This window comes from Scyliorhinus torazame, chromosome 3 (genome assembly GCF_047496885.1).
Source record: "Scyliorhinus torazame isolate Kashiwa2021f chromosome 3, sScyTor2.1, whole genome shotgun sequence".
In the NCBI taxonomy this organism is placed as follows: Eukaryota; Metazoa; Chordata; class Chondrichthyes; order Carcharhiniformes; family Scyliorhinidae; genus Scyliorhinus; species Scyliorhinus torazame.
Window position 1 is genome coordinate 257,515,548 of NC_092709.1, and position 26,706 is coordinate 257,542,253.

The 26,706-nt window shown below is 48.8% G+C and overlaps 1 protein-coding gene across 1 annotated transcript in view; it reads left to right on the forward strand.

The window, feature by feature from the left end:
* Window positions 1–26,706, forward strand: part of rit1 (Ras-like without CAAX 1) — a 332,174-nt gene that overhangs the window by 257,656 nt on the left and 47,812 nt on the right. The gene's annotated exons all lie outside the window — the stretch shown is intronic.

Sequence of the window (26,706 nt, forward strand, 5' to 3'; positions counted from 1 at the left end):
ATCTACTGGATTTAACTGGTAGAGTTGATGAGGGGGTGCCAGTGGATGTTGTTTATTTAGACTTTCAGAAAATCCAACAGAAGAGATTAGCATGTAAAATTAAAGGGCGTGGAATTGGGGATAATGGCTTGAGATGGATAGAAAACTGGTTGGCAGACAGGAGACAAAGAGTAGGGATAAACGGGCCTTTTTCCAAATGGCAGGCAGCAACTAGTGGGGTACCACAGGGATCACTGCAAGGACCCCAGCTATTCACAATATATATGAATGATTTTGATGAGGGTACTAAATGTAAGATCACCAAATTTTCAGATGACACAAAGCTGGATGCGAAGGTGAGCTGTGAGGAGAATGCAGAGATGCTTCAGTGTGATTTGGACAAGTTGAGTGAGTGGGTAAATGCATGGTATAATGTGAATAAATGTGAGGTTATCCACTTTGTGGCAAAAACAGAAAGGCAGATTATTATCTGAATGGCTATAGATTGAAAGGGGGGATGTGCAATGAGACCTGGGTGTCCTTGTACACCAGTCACTGAAAGTAAGCATGTAGGTACAGCAGGGGCTGGTTTAGCACAGTGGGCTAAACAGCTGGCTTGTAATACAGAACAAGGCCAGTGGCGCGGGTTCAATTCCAGTGCTCGCCTCCCCGAACAGATGCCGGAATGTGACGACTAGGGGCTTTTCACAGTAACTTCATTGAAGCCTACTTGTGACAATAAGCGATTATTATAGGTGGTGAAGAAGGCAAATGCAATGTTGGTCTTCATAGCGAGAGGATTCGAGTACAGGAGCAGGGATGTCTTTCTGCAAATATACAGGTCCTTGGTGAGGCCACACCTGGAATATTGTGTGCAGTTTTGGTGCCTCTATCTGAGGAATTGAGGCCAAGGCATTGTATGTTTTCAAGAAGGAGTTAGATATTGCTCTTGGGGCCAAAGGGATCAAAGGATATGGGAAGAAAGCGGGAACAAGTTACAGAGTTGAATGATCAGCCATGATAATAATGAATGGCAGAGCAAGCTCGAAGGGCTGAATGGCCTCATCCTGCTCCATTTCTATGCTTCTAATAGCAGGAAATTTCAAGAACCTCCCTCCAGCTCTATAAATTCTGCTCAGGTTAGTGGCGGAGGTTACTGACATTAAATGTCAGGAATGCAAACAAGCAGATTTTGGAGGTTTTGTTCCAGCCATGAGGTCTGCATGTGGTATCAATCTAATGATGCTTCTGGGAATGGGAAATGAGCCAGGTGGGTGCACTTCATTATGCGGGAGGTGAAATGTCATCTTCCTGATACAGGATGAAAGTTGGGAAATAAATGGCAGTGGACTAAAGGTGGATCACCATTCCTGATGGCAAGAGACAGGAACCTAGTTCAAATGTCATGCATGCTAATTAAAACACACAGTCAACAGGCTAAATTGTACATTTGTGGTTAAGTTGGCAGCAAACCAAAAACACATGACTTCAGATTCAATATTGGTTAAAGGTGCAATGGGTGGGGTAGTCTTCCTGGTAGATTTGGAGTGTGTATGACCTGTTTTCCAGAGTGGGGATCTGTTTTGGGCCATGGGAGAGGGGCCCAAGCTATTGGTGTGAGCTTGGGTGGTGGCTGTCCAGGCAGGTCATGGCAAGGTTGTCCAAAAGAACGAGGTCAGGTCATGGCATCCCGAAGAAGAGTTGTGGGGGACAGACAGATGGATGACAAAGAGAGAGTCACACTCTACTGAGGACAGATCAAGCATGATAGAAGGATGACTGAGGGATGGTCAATGATTAGGTTGGGTGAGTCACGGTTAACTGATGGCAGGTCAAGGGTGATAGAGGGAGGGTCAATTATGGCAGATGGCAAGCTATGCCCCGTTTCCTGAGATGACCTTGGCTGACCTCCTTTGATGGTTTAAGGCCTAGAGGGCTCTAGCTTGTTGAGGATTTCCGGTACAGGTGCAGGTGCACCCTGTTTAGCCTCACCTAGTGGAACACTGGGGTCACTGGCAGAGGGGAGAAGGAGTGGCTATTCACCCTTGCAACACTGAGATGACACCCCTGAGGTGGTTCTTCTCCCTGTTAGTGCAGGATGGCACTTATCTCAATCCTGGTGGCGGAAGGATCACCTGAAGGGAAATCGAGCCGCCTTCCCCCTTTCACCTAGGCAACCGAGTACTGAGCCCATGGCCAGAGTGATGGAATGCAGGTCCAAGCACACATCCAGCAGCCACAGATGTAGGTCTGGACCTGCTCTCCATAGTGATTGCCAATCCCTCCATGGAGGAAGCCAGGCACTCACATGCCAGAGCCACGATAGACCTCATGGCATGGATGGACTCCTCCACATTTGCATCTGTCAGCTCTGCCAGTCTCAGATTAACAGGTAGGCCATTTAGGACTGAGATGAGGAGGAATTTCAGGGTGCTGAATCTTTGGAATTCCCTACCCCAGTGGGCTTTGGAGGCTCAGTGATTGAATATGTTCAAAGCAGAGGTTGCTAGATTTCTAGATACCAATGACAATAAGGGATACAGTGATAGTGCAGGAAGATGGTATTCAGGGAGAAGATCAGCCATGATATCATTGACTGGCAGAGCAGATTTGAGGGGCAAAATGACCTTGCCCAGATTCTAAGTTCTCCTGCTTGCCTCTGCATTTCTACCATGTTTCTTGCTGTTTTTCCCAGAGGTCCGATATTAGCATGTGGCGCAGCATGGAGCTGGTCTCCAGCAATCCTCCGACTGACAGGGACCTCACCTGTCACACAGCCCAGCTGCTGTGACGTGTTTGCGATATTTTCATATATTGTCACCCCAGGCCTAATCGCAAATGCATTCCCACCAAGGTGACTGTCTCTGTGTTTGGGGAGGGTGTGGACTAATGACAGGGAGAAGATTTGATGATACATCCTCCGAGTGCTCTCATTATCCTCAGAGATGGAATTCTGGCTTGCTGCACACTGTCTCCTGACTTTGAGGGAATGTAGTGGAGAACACAAAGAATTAGTTTGCGGTTATGCACAATCACTTTTCCCAGTGCAATGTCATACACACCTCCTGTGCAACACCAGATTGGAGACATCCTCACTCTGTTGTGTTGACACTCTGGCCTCACTGTCTGCACTGAGCATTCACCATGCTCCTCAGCCTGGTCAATTGATTCATCCTCTGCAGGAGTTAATGTGCAGAGGTCAGGGACACTGCCACAAGTATTCAAGCACTCTCTGATACAATGGGCTCTTTTGTCCTGCAGGCATCTCAATAGGCAACAAACTCCTTTAAGAACATTCAGACCTAGTAAGTGTCCCACACATGCACTCTCCTGCAACTAGTCCAACTTACACAGCATGAACTGGCTTCCACGCATTCAATCCACATGTTACATTTGGAGGCCGAGAGCTCCTACTCCTACCTGGTATTCCTCTCCAGTCAAACACTTACCCTGCTTGATGCCCTTATGGGTGTCAATTTTCAGTGACCACACTGTGCCACTTAACGTTGTGAAGCACAGATTGTTGATCCTTTTACATTGGACTCTGTTTTTGTTTGTGGATGCCATGGCTGATAACCCCCACCACACTCACAGGTCGCCTTGGTCAGGTGGGAGGTTCTCCTACTCCAACGCTGGGAAAGAGAACCCCCCATCGTTCCAAGACCGCCTGGCGGTAGACCTGCAGGGAAGCATTGCTAAACCCTGGGGACACTTGTTGCCTGCGGCGAGAACATGTGTCCACTTTGGGATGCCAGCAGATGTTCAGGATCAACCAGGAGGACGGGTAGGTTAAAGATAAAATTCCGCATCTGAGATGCAATAGTCTTGTTGGATGGCCTGATTTCAATTACAAGAACACTTGTAGCTAAAGCTATAAACAATTTATTAATATTAACTGTGGGTCAAATATATACAAAACAACAGATGAATAACAGTATAAACATACATAAACCACAATCTCTCTCCCAGCTCCCTTGTCATTCTGAGGTCACCTGACTCTAACATTCACTTACATACTAATGAGACTCCTGGTGGTCAGTCGGTGAATTACAACACAACCATGATATCACTACATGAGACAGGCAGAATGGTGCTACTGGATGGCAGGGAATGGTTGCCAGTCCGGGTGCTATTTAAATATGGCACCGAGACCTTCAGTCCTGTGCAGTAATGGTGGGGTCAGTAAATTCCTGTCTGCCCCCACTGCTCAATTGACTGGGCTCCTCGACTGCACCGGTAATTGGTTGGTTGCCACTTGATTACATGTGGCCAGCGTTCCTGTCTCTGTGATGAAGTCCCACTATCAGGACACTCGTGGCTGCAACACAATTCACCCATTGTGACAGAAAAGAACGATACACATCGAGAGAAAGGAATCAAATGGACAATGTTTTTTCAGGAGATATCTGCAACATTAGTCTTGTGGGAAAAGACAGGTTTGCCATACTGAAGAGTTTAAACTTGGATTTCTTTCTGAAAGCATCCAGTTAAATTTAATTCAAAATTCTGACTTTGGGGTTATGGTTCACCTCTAACTGATAACTTACCAAGGATAGATTTATCAAACAAGTCTCTATTCATTCTTGCTCTTATGTTAATACTGATGGGTAAAGAAGATTGAATTGATCAGACTTGATGTGCCTTTTTGACTGGCAAGTTTTTTGATGAAACTTGATTTCTCTTACCCTTGACAATACAGGTTGGCATTTTAAAGATTAAAATTACATATGAAATATGAATGAAGTAGTATGTCTGTGCTTTTGACCTTGTTTAGCTGGCTAAATCAGCTCTGATTTCTGTTAGTATCCATTCGCATGCCTTGTGAACGCAAAGCCAACGGTTTGGCATATATCAGTGAGCTACAATACTATTACTACAAATACTATTTGATATACTTTTCTCTATTTCTGCCTCAATAATTCTGTATTTTGTCAAACCAACCATTTGACTTTCAGTTCTGTGATGATTTGTAACATAAGCAAGCTATTACAGGGCTATCTCTGCGTTTTTTTCTCTGGTTGAGCAAATGTGCAATTAGTGAATTCTTCTGCAGTGTCCCCGAGTTTATCCTTCAATCAACACAATAAACAAAAATGTGGTAATTTATTTAATTACTGATGTGAGCAAATTGGCTGCCATGTACCTTGCAGCAGTGCTTGCATTTCAAAAGAACTTCATTGGCAGGAAAACACTTTGGGACATCCTGAGGTCATGGACAGCATTACATGAAATGCAAAGTCTTTCTCTCTGACTCAATGCCAATTCCGTTCAGCATGGTAATTCAGCGCTCTTTGATTTGTAGTAAGCTGAACATCTTGTACTCATTCTGTGCACTAGCCTCATTAAGTTCACTGATTTGATGCAAAAATACTTAAGCAAACACCTGGCACAGTTCACAGTTTCTGTGAGGGTTACTCTGTTTCCGTGAATACTCATTTGGAATGAGAACATTTGGGGAGCCCCATGAGAGTGGTGTATTTGGATCACTTCGAAGGGGCTGGTTTAGCACAGGGCTAAATCGCTGGCTTTGAAAGCAGACCAGGCCAGCAGCACGGTTCAATTCCCGTATCAGCCTCCCCCGAACAGGCGCCGGAATGTGGCGACTAGGGGCTTTTCACAGTAACTTCATTTGAAGCCTTGTGACAAGCGATTTCTTTTTCCCCGTGTTTTACTTTGATATTTTCAATACCTTTTTAATGCAGTGCAGGTCATTTTAACCCTGGCCTGCCCAGTCTTCACCGTGAGGAACGATGGGTTAAAATGTTATGAGTTACTTGGCTGAAGCCATTCAGGTCCCACGAATCACGATTCTCATTCAGGCTTTTGAAAAGGCGGCTAATTAGCCAGTCAAACACCAGTGAGGTTCCGCTCAGAACCCCCACAAGGACCACAGGGACACCATTATTGATCTCCCTGTGGGACTCATGGACTACAAGTTTCCCAGGTAGGGGGTGAACGCCATCCACCTAGGCTTGTTATGAACTAACATAAAAGCCAGTCCATGACAGGGCCTGATGTGGTTAATCCTCCCAGCTAGGTGTGTATGGGAGCGATATGCTGTGTTCTGTATACGTTTGTATATAGTGTGCATGATTCAAATGAAATAGAAACTGAGTCCTGTTTTGGGCACATTTAGTGGGGTGTTTCTCAGTGCCTGCAGCGCCAAGAACAACGACGCTATTAAATGGGAGTAAGCTGCTTTTTTGGGGCTTGGTGAGGAACACCTGCCAAGGCCGCACATAGCTTTGTTTCCGCACTGACGAGCTCAGCCATTTTAAAATGCTGCCCTGATCCGTGGGGGGCGATTGTCCAAAATGAAGCCCAAGTGTTCGCGCCGTCGTGAATGCCGTCGTGTTTCACGATGGCGCGAAACGGGCACGGGGACGACGTGGGGGCCAGCACGGCGCTGGAGCGGCTCACGCCACCCAGCCTCCTTTCCCGGTGCCAAATGGGCGCCGCGTCAACCTGCGCATGCGCGGGGGACCTCTTCAGCACGCCGGCCCCGACTCAACATGGCGTCGGTGTTCAGGGGCCGGCCGTGCAAGAAAGTAGGCCCGGGGGTGGAGAGGCCGGCCCGCCGAACGGTGGGCCCCAATCGCGGGCCAGACCTCATTGGAGAACCCCCCCCCCCCCGCCCCCCCCCACCCCCCCGGTGAAGGATAGCTTTTTCCCGCCCCACAGGCCGCCCCCCGACCCTTCGCGCAGAGTTCCCACTGGCAGCGACCAGGGGTGAACGGCGCCAGCGGGACTCTGTCGTATCCGCGTGGCCGCTCGGCTCATCTGGGCTGGAGAATCGCGATTCCAGTGGCCCGCGGCCAGTGCCGCATCAAACACACCGGCGCAAATGGCGCTGATTCTCCACACCTCGGAGAATCGCGCGCGGCGTCGGGGCGTCGTGGAGTGGTTGCGGCGATTATACGGCTCAGCGCGGGGCTCGGAGAATCTCCCCCCTCAACCCCCCACTGTGATCTACGGACCCCCTGAACATCCTAACTTACTGATTAGGGGCTCCTTAAGCCCACGCACTCTCAACCCATTGGCGCAGGGAACCTCCAGACCTGATCCACGGCATGGGCAAATTGGCACCTGGGCATCTTGGCACAGCCAGCCAGGCACCTTGGCAGTGCCCCCACCAGCCTGGCAGTGCCACCAGGTTAGATCTCTCCTGCCTGGAACAATCAAACTCTTTCCCAATCCGTAGGTTCACCCCACTCCGCCCCAGCAGGGAATCTCTTCTCCACAGTTAACTGAGTGTTGGCAGGAAACCCAAGAATGCCTGATTTAAGGAGGTTTGGCAGCACCCCCTGCCCAATCTGAAAGTCAACTTGAATGTCAGTATTTGACCATGTTTGCATTGCAGTAGCTTGATTGGTGAAGCTTTTGTAGGTTGAGCGTGACACAGCTATCAATTTAATGTTGCACCATGACTGGATCATGCTGAGGTATAGGTCTGCAAGAGGTGCAATGAAACAGTTGTAAGGACTTGGTATGGATGATCAGCCTGTAGATCAAATTTATGGCTGTTGCCATCGACTGGGTACATTGTATATTGTTAAGTTTCACCATGCCAGAATTCTTTATTCCTGCCCCTTGTGGCAGGTTGGGTGGGGTGCTATCAGTAGCATTTAGCCTGATGATTCCCCCCTGTAGCACAATCAATCACTCACGAGGCGAGAAGAGATGAAGTCAATCGATGGTTTTATTACGCAGACTTGTTCCCTAGCAGCTCGGTTACAGAATGCAGCTGCTGGGAGAACGCGGGTTCTTATACTCCGCCTGACTGGGTGGAGCCAGCAGGCGGCAGATCCAACAAGGACCCAGTGTCTGTTTCTCCAATAGCCTCTCGGCATCACTGGGTACCGTACTACCCCTAATACATACCACCACATTCACCCCTTGTTAACAAAGAACCCGGCGGGGTGGTGGGTCGCATGGTGGTTGGGGTTTACAAGGTCGGTACTGGGACTCCATTAACACAGTGGCTATGCATCGATATCAACTGTTAACTTTTACAATGCCGCTTTTACTGAATTATTTACAGATCTTGCTTTGTCACGCAGATTCAATGAGTTGAGTGGGTGCCCTGGTTATCCTTGCCGATCGTCTCAGCCCTGGTAGTGGTGCAGGCGCTGGCTCGGGCACTGTCGTCTCTGTGAGCGTCGCGATATTTGTTCCTGTTTCACTACTCCTGGGAAGGCACGGGAGGAGGACCAATCCACCCGTGAAAGGAGCGGCTGTGGGGTGCGCCGGCAGGAGGGAGGGGGTGATTGGTGTTGGGGGGGGGGGGTGTGGGGAGCTCCGGCGGGCGGCAGGTCCCGCAGGGAGACCGTGTCCTGTCGGCCGTCGGGATATGCCACGTAGGCATATTGAGGGTTCGCATGCAGAAGATGAACCCTCTCGACCAACGGGTCCGATTTGTGCGCCCGCACATGCTTTCGGAACAAGATGGGTCCTGGGGCTGCCAGCCAGGTCGGAAGTGACGTTCCAGAGGAGGACTTCCTAGGGAAGACAAGGAGGCACTCGTGAAGCATTTGATTAGTTGTGGTGCACAGCAGCGACCGGATGGAGTGGAGGGCATCCGGGAGGACTTCCTGCCAGCGGGAAACTGGAGACTTCTGGACCGTAGGGCCAGTAGGATGCTCTTCCAGACCGTTCCATTCTCCCTCTCTACCTGACTATTCCCCCGGGGGTTGTAACTGGTCGTCCTGCTCAAGGCGATGCCCTTGCTGAGCAGGAAATGACGCAGGTCGTCGCTCATGAAGGAGGACCCCCTATCGCTATGGATGTAGGTGGGGAAACCGAACAGTGTAAAGATGGTGCAGAGGGCTTTAATGACTGTGCCCGCGGTCATGTCGGGGCAGGGGATGGCGAAAGGGAAACGGGAGTATTCATCAACCACGTTTAGGAAGTACGTGTTGCGATCGGTGGAGGGGAGGGGGCCTTTGAAGTCCAGACTGAGGCGCTCAAAGGGAAGGGAAGCCTTTATCAGGTGCGCTCTATCTGGCCTGGAAAAGTGCGGCTTGCACTCTATGCGGATCTGGCAGTTCCTGGTGGCTGTTCGTACCTCCTCGACGGAGTAGCGGAGGTTGCGGGTCTTCACGAAGTGGTAGAACCGAGTGACACCCGGGTGGCAGAGGTCCTCGTGGAGGGCTTGGAGACGGTCCACTTGTGCTTTGGCACATGTGCCGCGGGATAGGGCATCGGACGGCTTGTTCAGCTTTCCGGGACGATACAAGATCTCATAATTATATGTGGAGAGTTCGATCCTCCACCGCAAGATCTTGCCGTTCTTGATCTTGCCCCGTTGCGCATTATCGAACATGAAGGCTACCGACCGTTGGTCTGTGAGGAGAGTGAATCTCCTGCTGGCCAGGTAATGCCTCCAATGCCGCACAGCTTCTACTATGGCCTGGGCTTCTTTTCCACTGAGGAGTGGTGGATCTCTGAAGCGTGGAGGGTACAGGAGAAAAAGGCCATGGGTCTACCCGCTTGGGTGAGAGTGGCCGCCAGAGCTATGTCGAATGCGTCGCTCTCGACTTGGAAGGGGAGGGTCTCGTCGATTGCGTGCATCGTGGCCTTTGCGATATCCGCTTTGATGCAGCTGAAGACCTGGCGGGCCTCTGTCGACAGGGGAAAGGCGGTGGACTGAATTAGCGAGCGGGTCTTGTCCGCATAGTTGGGGACCCACTGGGCATAATAAGAGAAAAAGCCCAGGCAGCATTTCAGGGCTTTGGAACAGTGAGGGAGGGGGAACTCCATAAGGGGGCGCATGCGTTCAGGGTCGGGGCCTATCACTTCATTACGCACTACGTAGCCGAGGATGGCTAGACGGTCGGTGCTAAACACGGCGGCATCCACAGATCGCACGCTGTCGGGGGTGGACAAAATGGCCGTGCCCATGAATCGCACGTGACCGGAGGGTCATATGATGGCGGCGCCCATCCCCCCCGCATGGAGTCCGGGACCCAAAATTGCGGCGCCCGTTGGCTGCACATGGATCGTTGGGGGGGTTGAGTGTGTGGTCCCAGTTCTCCCCCCCGGAGATTGCGGCGACCCCCCGGGACTGGCACACCGCTGAATAATGCCCCTTCTTGCCGCAACTTTTACAGATGGCCGAGCGGGCCGGGCAGCGCTGCCGGGGGTGTTTCAACTGCCCGCAAATATAGCAGGGGGGCCCCCCCCGGGTGGCCTGGTGTTCTGGCCGCGCAGGCTTGCAGGGGGATGGGGGGTGCTGGGGAGTCGGTCGCGGCGGGGGTCCACGGAGCCCAAGGGGCTGCCGCGCGGTCGGGGGTGTAAGCGTGGGCATTCTGTGAGGCCACATCGAGGGAGGCCATTGGGGCCTGTGCCTCCGTGAGCCCCAGTGAGTCTCTCTCCAGCAGTCACTGGCGAATTTGGGATGAGGTCATACCTGCCACAAAAGCACCCTAATTAGGAGCTCCGTATGTTCGTTAGCGCTCACCGATGGGCAGTTGCAGCTCCTTCCCAATATTCGTAGCGCGCTGTAGAACTCGTCCAGTGATTCTCCGGGGATTTGCCGTCTCATCACGAGTTGGTGGCGTGTGTAGACCTGGTTTACGGGCCGAATGTAAATCCCTCTCAGCATGGTGAGCGCCGTCGGGAAATCTTCCACGTCTTCGATGAGCGTATAAATCTCCGGACTCACCCTGGAATGCAGGACTTGCATTTTCTGGTCTTCTGTAGGTCTGTCGGGGGCCATTTGGAGGTATCCCTCAAAGCACGCTAGCCAGTGTTTAAAAGTGGCCGCTGAGTTTGCTGCATGGGGGCTGATTCGTAGACACTCCGGGGCGATCCAGAGCTCCATAGTCCTTTAAAGTGTGCGTAATAAATTGTCGCACAATCAATCACTCACGAAGCGAGAAGAGATGAAGTCAATCGATGGTTTTATTACGCAGACTTGTTCCCCAGCATCTCGGTTACAGAATGCGGCTGCTGAGAGAACCCGGGTTCTTATACTCCGCCTTACTGGGTGGAGCCAGCAGGCGGCAGATCCAATCAGGACCCAGTGTCTGTCCACCAATAGCCTCTCGGCATCACTGGGTACCTAATACATACTACCACCCCCCCCCCCCCCCACCACCCCGCCTCCCACCGCTCCACCCCCTTGACGGACATGGTGGATTGCTGTACTCTTTGATGCCTTAGACGCCAATTAGGGAAAGTGTCCTTATATCCAACTCATGCCATAAGGCATCTATTTGATCAGCACCAAATGTAAGAGCCACATACTGAAAATTCCTTCACCCTAGTCTGATTTTGAAAATATAATTCATTTTCTTGGTTCAAGCATCTGACTGAAGACAGCAGAGAGATATAGATGGGCCAGAGAGTCATCGGCAGGAATAAACCGTTATGTGAGATAACATTCAGGGATCTTGTGTGTCAGGACCAGTTCAGATTTGACATTTAATGCAACAATTGTTTGTAACTGTTCATGTTCCAAAGAAGGACAGTTAAGCATCCAACCACTGTAAATGCACAATGCAGTTGCTAGTGTTCATTTACTGCTTAATAAATATATTTGTCAGTTTAATGCCTAAGCCATGGTCTAATCGACAGCTTGCTTTATTTCATTCCAAATTTAAGAAAATCAGTTGATGGCATAAAATATAATTGGTGAGCTGTAGTCCAGTAGCAAATTATTTCTTTCTAACCCCTGACCTTCCTATAAATTGCCTGGACATAAGGTTCCGGTTCATTGACTTAGATCTTCTGGTCTCCGGATCGTTGGATGTGCTTCAGGGCCCCATGAAAGTGCTGACGTGCTGACAGCCATGAGAATTGCCTGGCAACTTTGAATTTCCAATGGACAAGTCCCCTGCTTCCCAGGGCCATGTGTGAATGTCTCCAATTCTGAGGTAGGGTTTAATCACCTGTTTTGCTTGCCACTGCAAAAGAAACGCACCAGAGTTCATGGGAGGAATGGAGATGCTTTTGATGTGACGCCAGTGAGGCGGCATCTGGTTCCAAGCTGGAGAGCCTTAGTCTCAAGTTGGAGCTCCACATTCAGTCAGTTCTTTGTTTCCAGCCCACAGATAATGAAGATCCGATCTTTTGGCTGCACGTCACATAAACCTTGCTTATGAAACTACATTGTTGTTACTCACACTTATAATGACTTGTGCCGCTCGTGTGAGAACTATTGTGTGACACAACACGAGTGGTGGAGATGAGCGGCACGATTCAGCAGACTGAAACATCCCGCTAACCAAAGGCACTTTGTCATTTTTTGGGGCCTCGGGGAGTTTTACACCAACAAGGTCGAACTTAGAGGGATTTCCTGATCCTTGCAGAGCAGGCGCTATGTCCGGTTTCCCTGATCTGCCACCCACCTACTTTCAGGACCCCACCCAACTTTTTGAACCCCTCCCCCTCATATCTTCCCAATCTTGGGGATTCCGCTGAGGACCCCTCTCACCTCCCCTACTTGGCAAGGCCCCCTCCCGGCTCAACTCCTGGCAGTGCCAACCTGGTACCTGGGCACCCTTGCACTGCCAGTCTGGCAGTGCCATCCGGGTACCATTGCACTACTAGGGTGGCATTGCCAGGATGCCAACAGGCAGTGCCAAGGTACCCAGGTAACATGGGAGTGCCAGGGTGCCATCCTGCCCTGTTTACAACCACCCGGGGGTCTCCAACGGCGACCAGAGAATCCTGCCCAGAGTTCTAAACAGTGCTGCCCAAGCTGTGAACCCAGTGAGGCGGCAAAATGAAACATTAGGCTCGCGACTTCAGAAGCATCAATGACTACTGTGGAGCATTCATCAAGTGGTAATTGCTGCAGCACCCCTTTAAATCCCCACACTTTTTAATGGTGGGCACATCCTAACTGACCGATATTTGAGTCTTGATTCCTGCTCCAAATAGGCAAGGAAAAACCCTGCAGTTCAAACAGCTCCCTGCTCTCACAGCTCTCTCTCCCTCTCATTCCCACAGCACTTAACCCGCCCCCTCCGCCATCCACCATCCTCACAGCTCTCCAACTCCATTTCCACTTGCACAGCTCTCGGAAACCCCCCTGCTCTCACACCTCTTCCCCCTACCCCACCACGCTGTTATAGCTCCTATCCCCACCCCCATATCCACTTACACAGCTCTACCCCACCGAGGTAGACGAGGGGTGGCAGAAAGGAAAGTGAAGTTAAGGCCATAATCAGATCAGCCATGATTGATGGAGGAGGCTCGATTGGCTGAATGGTCTACTCTGGCTCCTATTTCTTAGGATCTTCTGATAAGACAGGTTGCAACAAACAGAGTGTGCATGAAAGAGAAAGAGAGAGAGGGAGAGAGAAAGATTGGATGTTACAGATGAGAAGAAACAACCCCGGCACATGAAAATGTTTTGTGTTGTGACCTGCTTGAGAATATTAAAGAGATATTAGAACACTCTCTCCAGGCATGGTTATAAACAGGTTAAGACCCCAAAATAGGCATGGTGATCACAGTACAAAATTGACATGCACCAACTCATTATATTGTAGGCAGCATGTTTAATTCACGCTACCTTCCGTTTTCCATGATTGCAGCACTACCCATATTTTTCATTGGCTGCATGTATTAGCAGGAGGGCCTGATATCTTGAATGGCCTCCAATATGTAAAGTGTTGCTCGTTTTAGCCTTAGTTTAATTGCTCTTGTTCTATCACCTTTGCTCTTGAGTCGCCAGGTATCTTTCTGATACCGCCATATGGTTCAAGTCCGAGTAATGATCAATAATCCAACACACCGCTTAGTAAGAGTTAAATCAACGCACATTTATTATATACAGTAATCAATACTTATACATATAAAATCTACTTCTAAGTTACTTCCTACAACTAACAGGCCAATACTTAACTATGGAAATGGCCCACCAGGTCAGGGAAACGAATGGCCTTTCGTATGGGTTCTGAGCCTGCGGGATTCAAAGCTGGTACAGGTCGATAGCCAGGAGCGCCTATCTCGTAGCGAGCGTTGAAGTAAGACTTACGATTTTAGAGGCTGTTGCAGAAGGTCAGCAGAAGGGTCTCGAAGGGTGCGGAAGGATGGAGAGAGCAGATGAAGGGCCGATTTGAACTTGGACTTTATTCTTATAGTCCCCAGGGGCTTCCTGCCTTTCGGGGCGGACCCTGTACCTGGTTCCAAGTGATTGGACTTCGTCCCAATCACTTGGTTCGATATTCTCCGATGCTGGAGCGATTCCTTGATCAATGGGCGGTTTTGGGGTGGTCGTTCACCTCTCTTTGTGTAGGCTCCTGCTGGCGCAGAAAAGTCTGGGTTGGCTTTGTGTGTCTAATTTGTTGCACATTGTTCCCGGGGATTGCTAATTAATATTCAGATGGCTGGTGTGTTGCGATGCTGATGGCTGCAGGTATCGATTCTGTCTGGCCTCCCCAGAGGCGAATACACAGTTTTACCTGCAGCTGCTTGTTTTTAGTCCTGTTAGCTCATTTTCCCATCAGCCTTTTCCGTTCGCCATTTTAAATCGGGGTTGGCCATTCTAAATCGGGAGTTAGCCATTTTAACTTGCTACAAAAGGTAGCCAGCACTTCATAAACACGGGAAAATTATAGCTGCTGCAAGTGGAGTCAGGAAGTTAATTGATTTTGAAGATTTTTTGCCACAATGGCTCAACCTGCGAGAGTGGACAGTATGATTTTCTGATAATTCACTCAAGGCCATGGTGCAGACACAGAGAGAAGGAGACGCATTCTGTATCTACATTCCTCTACTTCGGTAGCAAAAAAAGGAAGGCAGATTTTATTTGAATGGGTGTAAATTGAGATAGGTGGATACTCAGCGAGACCTTGGTGGCCTTGTGCATCAGTCGCAGTGTAGACATCTGGGATGGCCATGTCCCGATTACAAAATGGACACTTGCAAAGAATGCAGGGAAAATTGGACAATACTGAAAAACAAGCAGGTGCAAGGTCTGTCTGTTGATTAGAGACTTGGATCTCAGACAGGACAGAAACTGCTAAGCCATCTACATACTAATGAGCCATCTCCGGGGACAAAAGGGAAACATTTAAATAAACAATGTTAAGGCAGACACCCCGGCGCCAGAGGAGACCCAAACAAAGCAAACCAACGGCCACCTTGGACACGCCCAGCAACCAAGGAACCCGCCCCTCTATTGGAGGAAGATCGATAAGAATGATTGGGAAAGGCCTAATTAATTGAGGCCAAGTTCAAGGCCCGCCCAAAAGCGCGCGAAGCCCTTTCGGGTATAAAAAGTATTCCCCAAGAGAGAATCTTTCTTCTTTGGCCTTGGCTCTCAGCGAAGAGAGACCTGCCGAGTTGCTGCATCAGACCAAGTAAGTTCCAAGCCAATGCACGCGACAAGATAGACGCTCCTAGTTGCTATCCTGTAAACAGCTCAACCCAGCAGCCTCAGAACCGAGCAACGGCCATTGTTCCTCTGATTGAGTGGGCACCCGAAGCTAAGTACAGGCTTTAGTAATAGTGATAGTTTAATTTGTAGAGTTTATGCATGAGTAGATTTGACTGTGCGTAAATAAATGAGCATTGCTCTTGAACTTACTAACTGGTGTATCGACTCTTGAGCAAACGTAATTAAACAGAGCCAAATTAAGACACAACACCAAAGAGAGCAACATTTACTGGCGACATCTGACGGGACACGACTTAGAAGTGGCCTAACCACTCCGAGAGAACCCAAAATTTGAATTGAAAATCCAATTGGAAACAGAAAAACCACAAGCGTAAGAACAGTACTGATCAAGCCTCTGAGATTCGGAAGTGTGTTAATGCGTGCGTACTAATAGGGATATAAGGTAAACCTGAGCGATTTTATTACGTAAAACTGTCGGGAGTTTTGTAGGGCGGAAATTAGCATAAGCCGTACCAGTGTTTACATCACCACTTTATCACCCCCTGTTCCAAATTCAGTAGAGAACATAGATAGAGAAAATGGCAATGAAGGCAATGGAACGCCTTATGAACCCCCAGGAATTTGAGGTCGCAGCGACCAGTAGAGTTGGACAGTGTCCCGTTTGGGAAGATGAGATCAGGAAATATCTCAAAGGGAAAGGATGGCCCCTTTAGAGTGAATTCTGCACTAATGGGGAAACAGGTCCCGGGAGTATAGGACATACTTGGTGGGAGAACCTGTCAGAGATACACAAAAAGAGCTTAGGGAAAGCTCGCAAGCCAATGGCAATCGTGTCCTGTTTGGCACAATTGCGCGGCACAGAGGAGGTCGTTAGGACGCTTCGTAGAGAGATAGAGGAGAGAGACAGAAGCAGTGAGGTAGACGTGAGCGAGGTAGAGAAGGAGAATCGGGATTTAAAAGAGCAGTTAGCAGCAAGGGACAGAGAGGTGGATAATGCCAAGAGGGCACATCAGTCTTGTCTCGCGCATTTGAACAGTTTTCAGATGCAATATGATAAGGCCTACCAGGACACGCAATGTGCGGTCTTGGTAAGACAAGAGACAGAACAGCAAGTCGAGAAATTGCAGAAACAGTGCAATGATTTAACGAGCACTCCATACTTCCACGACGGAACAAAGGCAGAGCTCCGTAGACCACGCAAAGTGCCGGAAGCAAATTGCAGAATTGCAATCTCTGCTGTCCGTTCAAAATGGGTTTCAAAGCACATTTGGACCACAATTAGATCAAGGAAACGGCCTTGACTGGCAGGAATTGAATGAGACTGCCCATAGATATGTACATGGGACAAGTACGCAGGAAAAACCACAGAAAAGAAAAGCGCCCCAACCCCCAACCGAACAGGCAGAACACACCCCCATGAACCCAGTAACCACACACCGCAGAGCCACAGCAGAAGGAGAAGCAGATTTCCTTTATACAACCCCGTTAACCGTGACCCAATTACGGGATGTGTGTGGAAAACTTACACCATCCCTTTCCACTTCAGACCCCCACCAATTCTTCGCGAAAGTCAAACAACAGGCTACCCTGTACGGCCTGGACAAAAAGGAGCAAGTGAAGCTCACAGTTTTAAGCCTCAACCCTTCAGTCGTGGCAGTCCTTCCCGACCCACAGAATGTAGGAGGAGGCACACTCCAAGAGATGCACACAGCGATCCTTGATGTGATCGGCTTTAACAAAGGAGACCCCGTAGAAGGCCTAAATAAGTGTAGGCAAAAGAAGACAGAGCACCCCACAGCGTTTGCTGGACGCTTGTGGATACACTTCACAGCAGTTTTCGGAGAGTTAGCCCGCGCCCATTTGTCCCCAGGTAATATGGCCAAATAGACCCGAATTCTAGTCTCCCACGCCACAGACGCAGCACAAAAAATTTGCGCAAATTATGACCCCTCAGATGAGGCCCATAATGAAAAATGGGTTTTGGAGAGATTGTCCCGCGCTTGGGAGCAATCAATTGCAGGCAAAACAGCATTTATAACACCCGATGAAGAGCAGTCAGAGATGAACCCAGTTAAAGCGCACCAGAACCCCGCATAGGTAAATGAGGGCAGGAACAGCCCCCCCCAGCCCAAAGCTCAGGAATGTTACAATTGTGGACAGCTAGGACACTTTGTACGAGAGTGCAACGCGCCACAAAAGCAGCAGAGAAACCAACAGACAGGCACCCTAAACAGGAATAGGACAAAGCCGATCCTTAGCGTTAGCGCCCGTTCAGAGAATGCAGACATGAACGGCACTGACTGACGGTGTTCGGGCTCCCCAACTTGTGTCTGCGACACCCTTTGGGACCAGTCCGGTAGACCGGTAGTAGCAGGCAAAGTTCGGGAACAACCCGTAGAATTCCTTTGAGACACAGGAGGGTCCCGCACCACACTCAATTCCTCCACGGTGTTTCAGCGAGACACGTGGCCCACAACAGACACCATCACACTCAGCGATTTTACAGACCATTTACAACAGGGACACATCACAGCCCCTGTAGTAATACAAATAGGGAACATCACAGCTAAGCACCCCGTAGTTTTGGTTGATCTGCCCCAGACAGCAGAACATATCCTTGGGATCGATTTCATGAGCTCCCATAACCTTTCTTTTGACCCAGTTAACAAGTGTGTTTGGAAAATGGCAAAGGCAGCACGAGCCCCCGCCACGCTCACAGTAGGAGAGTACGTAAAGAGAATTAGCTCAGTAGGAGACTTCTGGTTCGACCCTCGAACCATTAGTGCAGACAAACAGGTTAGGGCAGTCCTGCAGGAACATAAAGCAGCATTTGCACAGCACAAGCACGACTGTGGCAAATTGGCTGGCTTTGTAAACATTACGGGCCCTGACCCTAAACCCCAGAAGCAGTACGGATTTCCCCAGGAAGCAGAGGGAGAAATCTCCAGAGTAATAGAGAGTTTGTTGGATCAAGGCGTACACAGATCAATCGCCTCCACAAACAACGCACCGATTTGGTCCGTCAGGAAACCGGATGGATCATGGCGACTGACCACTGATTACCGGGAACTGAACAAAGTAACCCCAGCAGCAGCTGCCACCGTAGCCACGAGTCCCGAGACCATGCTCAAACAGGGACTCCAGTCAAAATCTTTTTCGGTTTTGGACATTAGGGACGGCTTTTGGTCCATTCCATTGGCTAAAGCGTGCCAGTACAAATTCATCTTTACATTCCAAGGGCAACAGTATACTTGGACGTGCCTTCCACAAGGCTTCCACAACTCCCCCTCCATTTTCCACCGACAGCTGGCAAATGGATTAGCAAAATGTTCCCGACCCGATTGTCTGGTCCAGTATGTAGACGACTTGTTACTACAGACAGACACAAAGGGAAAGCACATTTCGCTTCTCGATGAACTCCTAGGACTCCTCAAAGAAATTGGTTGTAAAGTCAACCCCAAGAAGGCCCAGATTTTGAAAGAAAATGTGATTTACTTGGGAACAGTGATCACACATGGTAAACGCGAGATCGAGCAAAAGAGAATTGACTCGATCGTCAAATTGCCCCTTCCCCACAATGTCTCAGCCCTTCGGTCATTTCTAGGACTGGTTGGCTACTGCCTAAACCATATTGACGGTTTCGCCACTAAAACAGCGCCCCTTTCCGAACTTCTCAAGAAGCAGGCACCTTGGGAATGGCTTCCACAGCATACAGATGCCGTGGACACTTTAAAAAGAGCACTCAGCACAGCCCCCACATAACAGGTCCCAGATCCACTTTCCCCATACGCAATCGAAGTTGCAAGCACCGACCGAACCCTTTCGGCTGTGCTCCTCCAGGAACACCATGACCAATTACGCCCCATAGCATACGCCTCACGCGTGTTAGACCCCGTAGAGCAAGGATTTTCTGCCCGTGAAAGGCACCTGCTCGCAGTTTTTTGGGCAGTACAATACTTCGCCTACATTACAGGACTCAACCCCATCACCATCCTCACAGAACTCACCCCGACACAGCTATTGTTAGACTGCCGACTTAAGGATGGCACAGTCAGCCAAATCCGCGCAGCCCATTGGACCCTTCTTTTACAGGAACGGGACATCACAGTAAAACAAACCAAGACCCACACCTTTCTTGCCGATAATTTGTAGTATGCAGTGTCTCATGAATGTGAGATCATCACCACAATACACAACACAGGCCCATTTGTTCCCAAAACACCTCCCAGGAAAACAGGTGGTACACCTCAGAGACCCCATCCCACAGACACGTGCGCACCCCTGAAGATTTATGTGGATGGCTCCTCCATAGTGTTAAATGGAAAGAGAATTACCGGTTGCGGTATTTACTTAGAGGACCCGCAGGGACGCGCCCTAGATGAAATTACATTAAAGTTGCCAGGACACTTAGGCTCGCAGGCAGCAGAACTGGCAGCGATTGCCACATTGTAGACCACCCCGACTCGTTCCCTACCCCAGCAGACATCTATTCGGACAGCTTGTATGTCTGTAATAGTTTGACAGAGTTCCTACCACTCTGGGAAACAATAGGATTTGTTTCTGCGGACGGTAAACCCCTACCCTCAGCCCCATTACCCCGCCATATCTGAGAGACAGCGAAGGATAGGAAATACGGAATAATTAAGGTTCGCAGTCATCACCGTTCATCCCCCCCCCCGGTAACATTAAAGCAATGCCCTTGCGAAGGCAGGCTCCAGGCATGGTTATTTTTGGAACCCCCCCCCCCCCCGAAAGCACCCCAGTACACGCAGTTCAGGTCTCACAAGCAGGTGCAAGATCTGTCTGTTGATTAGAGCCGTGGCTCTCAGACAGGACAGAAACTGCTAAGCCATCTACATACTAATGAGCCATCTCCAGGGACAAAAGGGAAACATTTAGATAAACAATGTTAAGGCAGACACCCCGGCGCCAGAGGAGACCCAAACAAAGCAAACCAATGGCCACCTAGGACATGCCCAGCAACCAGGGAACCCACCCCTCTATTGGAGGGAGATCGATAAGAATGATTGGGAAAGGCCCAATTAATTGAGGCCAAGTTCAAGGCCCGCTCAAAAGCGCGCAAAGCCCTTTCGGGTATAAAAAGTATTCCCCAAGAGAGAATCTTTCTTCTTTGGCCTTGGCTCACAGCGAAGAGAGACCAGCCTAGCAGCTACGCCAGACCAAGTAAATTCCAAGCCAACGCACGCTACGAGATAGACGCTCCTAGTTGCTATCCTGTAAACAGCTCAACCTAGCAGCCTCAGAACCGAGCAACGGCCATTGTTCCTCTGTTTGAGTGGGCACCCGAAGCTAAGTATAGGCTTTAGTAATAGTGATAGTTTAGTTTGTAGAGTTTATGCGTAAGTAGATTTGACTGTGTGTAAATAAATGAGCATTGCTTTTGAACTTACTAACTGGTGTATCGAGACTTTGCTCAGTATTCGGTTCTGAACCTTGTGGTGGTTTCGAAAAATACCTGGCGACTCTTGAACAAACGTAATTAAACAGAGCCAAATTAAAAGACAGCACCAAAGAGTGCAACAGCTGAAAGTAAACGCACAAATACAGCGGGCAGTAAAGGAGGCAAATGGTATGTTGGTGTCCATAGCGAAAGGATTTGAGTGTAGGAATAGAGATGCTTTCCTGCAATTATATACAGCATTGGTGATGCCACACCAATTGTGTATAGTTTTGGTGTCCTTATCTGAGGAAGGATGTTCTTGCTCTGAAGGGGGTGCAGCAAAGGTTTACCAGGCTTATTCCTGGGATGGCGGGACTGTCATATGAGGAGAGACTAAGTCAGTTTGAATTATATTCACTGGAGTTCAGAAGAGTGAGAGAGGATCTCATAGAAGCTTAGAAAATTCTAACAGGATTAGACAGAGTAGATTCATAAAGTATGTTCCCAATGGTGGGGGAGTCCAGAACTAGGGGTCCTAGTTTGAGATCTGAGTGAGGAAAATGTCTTCACGCAGAGAGTGGTGAATCTGTGGAATTCACCTCCACAGAACGTAGTTGAGGACAAAATGTTGTGTAATTTCAAGAAGAAATTAGATACAGCTCTTGAGGCTAAAGGGATCAAGGGATGTGGGGGATGGTGGGATCAGGTTATTGAGCTTGATGATCAGCCATGATCATAATGAATAGCAGAGCAGGCTTGAAGGACTGAATGGCCTTCTCCTGCTCTATTTTCTCTGTATGTTTCTATGTATATGCTTTGCAAGCAGTGGGAATAAGTAACAACGGAAATCAATGCCAGTATTATAGCTACAAGAATGCACCTGCCGTGGAGGAAGTTAAGTGCATTTAATCTTCAAATGGTATATCCCGCCAACTGAACAATGCACCTCTCATACTGTTCAATACATTGCATCACCCATCTCTATCAATCAGCTCTCCCCCTGCAGGCCCTAAGATGGGGTTGGCGATCATGGACTTCCATTGAATTGGTCCAGCCAAAGTGCTACACTGGTTTGCCATTGCCTTCTGTAGTACGGCTGACCAGGAATCTCCTGTTCAGCCTGCCATCAGATGTATTGGAAGGATTTACAGTCTGATAACCAACATATTTGGCCATCAAGTCTTGATGTGGCCCTTTAACCCAGATCCAGGTTCAAAGAACCCCAAGCTTTTCATCCAGAGGTGACACCGGTACCACTGCACCACAAGATCTGCCTCCTCAATCCGTACTCAACCCAAACCCATACTCCCAATCTTAGCCTCACACCCACAACTTATAGCTCACATACACTTGATGCTACTGAACAATGACAGCTCACCATTGTGCCACTGTGCCGCCCTATTATTCTATTATATGTTGTACTGTCAGATGGCCAATGTCACAGCTTCCATCATGGTTTTAGATACAATTGGTCAAACAGGCTTTAGGACATCATGGGCGCGATTCTCCGGCCACGCTGTACTCTCGCTTGAGCGCAACGCCGCCAGCCAATGCTGGGAGAGGCTTGTAACGAGCCTCCCAACAGTCTCCGCATCTCCCAGGATTCTCCAACGTCCCGCAAGACGTCTGAGTCGGAACCCCACCCCAAATGGGCAGGACCGAATGATGCTCGTGGAAGTAGGACGTAAACCGACCTACGACCTACTGTCCAGGATGCACCGGCCTCCCTCAATTCTTCAGCCTCCCAGGGCTGCTGCAGCTGGGTGTTGATCAGTGTAGGTCCACACAACCGTGCACCAGGCGGAATGGCACCCAGGGGAGTCTTCCGGGACATCGGAGACCTCTGGGTGGTCAGGGTAAGTGTAGGGTGGCTCCCGGGGACTCCCTCTGGAATGTGGGCACCTTGACACTGCCCAGCTGGCACCTTGGCACTGCCACCCTGGCACTGTCAAAGTGCCCGACTGGAACTGTCAAGCCTGCAGGAGCACTGCCTGGGTGCCAAAGTGGCAGTGCAAGGGTTCCAGAATCCCAGGGTAAATGGTCAGGGGATGAGGGGGGCCATACCCATGAAATTGGGATGGAGGAGGGGGTTTGAAGGGAGGGAGAGTGCAGGGAAGGTGTGTAGGGACCTCTGGGACTTTGGGGGATGACGGGTGTTGGGTCTGAGAAGGGAGGGGGTGCTGTAAAGGGGCTTGGGGGGCCTGGAGAGTGGGGACCCCTTGGAACCCCATAGCGGGGTGTCCTCGCTTGGGGATATGGGGTAGCGTCCATGTGTGGGCGGGTGACCTTGCCCTTGTGTGGAGGTGGACCCAGAATCTCACTTAGAGATCCGCAATGGACCCGCCAATTCTCTGTCCGTAACTGCAGGAAAAGCTGGAGGTTTTACTTGGCGCGGATGCTAGCCCCCCACAAGGCGGAGCATTGGTGCGCGATTGGCGCCCATCTTTTGGTCGTAATACTAGGCACATGCTCCAGACATAGCCTCAAAATCGGAGAATCCAGCACAAAGAGTATGGGATTGATGGTGAATGTGGAGGTGTAAATATAGGTTACTGGTATCACTTATAAATAATCTGATCATGTAGGGTCTGATCAGAAAGACACTGTCTGCATGAAAGACACCCTCCTATTCATCCTATCCTCTTACACTCCATTACGACTGCCTACCCCCTCCTCACCAGCACCATTTTCTCCTCCCTCTGGCAGCATTTTCTGCTCTGGCTGGTCTTGCATCATCCTCCCAGTATTATTCAGTTCCCGGGGGAAGCCTGACCCAGCCACCCATGTCTGAAAAGAATTTATTTCAGCATAATATTTTATCTGACAAAACAGTACACCAAGACCAGCCAGACTCCACCCTCTGCAGCAAGAAAATTACTATCACCAGGGAAATGGTACTTATCAAATCTTTGGAACAGCGGATTGACATGTCCCGAGTACTGATGGATTTCATTCTATGGTCATAAAAGAAGCAATTAGTAATATAGTTGATGCATTGGTTTTAATTTTGCAAAATTCACTAGATTTGAGGGAGGTTCCTTTAGATTGAAAAATAGCAAATGTAACTCCTCTATTCAAAAAGGAGGGAGAGTGAAAGCAGGAAACAATAGGCCAGTTAGCTTACCATCTGTCACAGGGAAAATTTTAGAAGTTATTAATAAAGATGTTTTAATAATAATCTTTATTGTCACAAGTAGGCTTACGTTAACACTGCAATGAAGTTGCTGTGAAAAGCCCCTAGTCGCCATACTCCGGCGCCTGTTCGGGTACACAGAGGGAGAATTCAGAATATCCAAATGACCTAACAAGCACATCTTTGGGACTTGTGTGAAGAAACCTGAGCACCCGGTGGAAACCCCCGTAGACGTGGGGAGAAGGTGCAGACACCGCACAGACAGTGACGCAAGCGGGAATCGAACCCGGGTCCCTGGTGCTGTGAAGCAACAGTGCTACCCACTGTGCTACCGTGCTGCCCATAACAGGTTAGGTGTGTAGGCAAAGATCTGACACATGGAGGGCAGGATTCAACAGACTCAAGTTAAAGTCTGCTGAACAGCACACTTAACGCCAGGCATTCAGCCCATGGTGCTTGGAGAATCGCCGGGGGCCCCGCGTTGAACGGCCCCCAACCGGGGCATGGGAGCTGTGTGTACTGACAGCATATGATTTAAAAGAAGTTTATTCACATAATATGGTATTATTTATTAGAGAGTGGGGAGGGTTAGATCATGAATGGAAGAGACCATTGATAGAAAAAAGAATAGCAAGGGATAACAGAACATTGTGAAACCTCTGAGTTAAAGGAAAAATAGCCAGAGGATGAGCCACCAATTATAGCATAGATACAGTACAAAGAACAAGGCAAAGAACAATACAGCACAGGAACAGGCACTTCTGCCCTCCAAGCCTGCGCCGATCACGTGTCGTATCTAGACCTGTGTCCTTCTATACCCCGTCTGTTCATGTGCCTATCCAGATAAGTCTTAAAGGTCGCTAACGTATCTGCCTCAACCACCTCACTTGGCAGTGTATTCCAGGCCACCATCACCCTCTGTGTAAAAACCTTCCCCCGCACATCCCCACACAACCTTTCCCTCCTCACCTTGAACTTGTGCCCCCTTGTAATTGTCATTTCTGCCCTGGGAAAAAGCATCCAACTGTTCATCCTATCTATAACCCTAATAATTTTATAAACTTCTATCAGGTCACCCCTCAGCCTCCGTCTCTCTCAGGAGAACAATACCAGTTTATTCAATCTAACCCTCTAATACATAGCGAATACCCTCCATTCCAGGCAACATCCTGGTAAACCTTTTCTGTACTTTCTCCAAAGCCTCCACGTCCTTCTGGTAGTGCGGTGACCAGAATTGGACACAGTATTCTAAATGTGGCCTAACCAACGTTTTATATAATTGTAACATAAGTTTTGAGCTTTTATACTTTATATCTTGTCCTATGAAGGCAAGCATGCCCTAGTCTTTCTGTGCTGTCACTTTTAAGATCTGTGGACCTGCACGCCCAGATCTCTCTGTGTCTCTATGCTCTTGATGGTTCTGCCATTTATTTTATAGCTCCAACCTGAATTGGATCTACCAAAATGCATCACCTCGCATTTGTCCGGGTTAAATTCCATCTGCCATTTCTCTGCCCAATTTTGCAGCCTATCTATATCCTGTTGTATTCTCTGACAATCTTCATCACTATCCGCAAGTCCTGCAATCTTAGAATCATCCGCAAACTTGCTAATCAGACCCACTACGTTTTCTTCCAAGTCACTTGTATATATTACAAAGAGCAGAGGTCCCAGAACTGATCCCTGTGGAACACCACTAGTAACAGACCTCCATTCGGAAAAACGCCCTTCCACTGCTACCCTCTGTCTTCTATGGCCAAGCCAGTTCTGGATCCATCCAGCTAGTTCATCTCTGACCCCATGTGATCTAATCGTTTACACCAGCCTGCCATGAGGGACCTTATCAAATGCTTTACTAAAGTCCATGTAGACAACATCCACAGCATTTCCCTTGGCAATCATTTTTGTCACCTCCTCAAAAAATTCAATTAAATTAGTGAGACATGACCTCCCTCATAGAAAACCATGCTGCCTGTTGCTAATAAGACCATTCACTTCCAAATGTGCATAGATCCTAGTAATTAGTAAAGGTAATTAGAGGGTTATGTACATATGAACGCAGCTTTGTTAATCCAAAAACAGTGAGATGAAGATTTCCTCTTTGTAGCAATGTTAGTAAAATTATGACCATGTTCTTTCTGGCACGTCAATAATTTTACTGCAGGAGCGTACAAGAAAATCTTCTCTCTGGAGACACTTTTGAAACTGCAACAATCCATGAAACGTTAAAGTTTATTGTGCATTTATTTTCCATTTTAAAATATAAATGTCACAACAGATTGAAAATGATTTGCATTACTTAGCTGCATTTTAATTTGTTAGCAGCCAGTTCATCTAGTTTCTTCTCATGCTTGTACTTTCAGGAATATTAAAATATGGATGGGTGAAAGTAGAAATACTTACAAGCTTATTGATACACAGTCACCATTAAAAGAGCCACTGCTCTTTTGAACTTAATATTTTATGTACATCAGAAAATCTTGGGCTACGAAAGTATTTTTCTTACTGAAGTAAATTTGGACATTTTTGCAGTTCATTTGATCTGGGGCAAGATTCTACATTCCCCCAGCGGCCTGTTTCCCGATGGTACATCAGTTGCTGATGGCGGGATTTTCTCTTTCCGCCGCTTGTCAATGGGAATTCCCATTTTAGCCGCCGCATACCGCCGAGAAACCCACAGGCAGGGGTGCACTGCCAGTGGGAAAAGAGAATTCCAACTGCCGGAAAATTCCGGCCTTGGTTTTGCTTGCTGAATTTTATCCACAATCCATCCAATAATTGCCTCAAGCCCCATGCTGCCTGTTGAGAGGATGTATTGGCAGCAATAGAAGGAAAGGTACG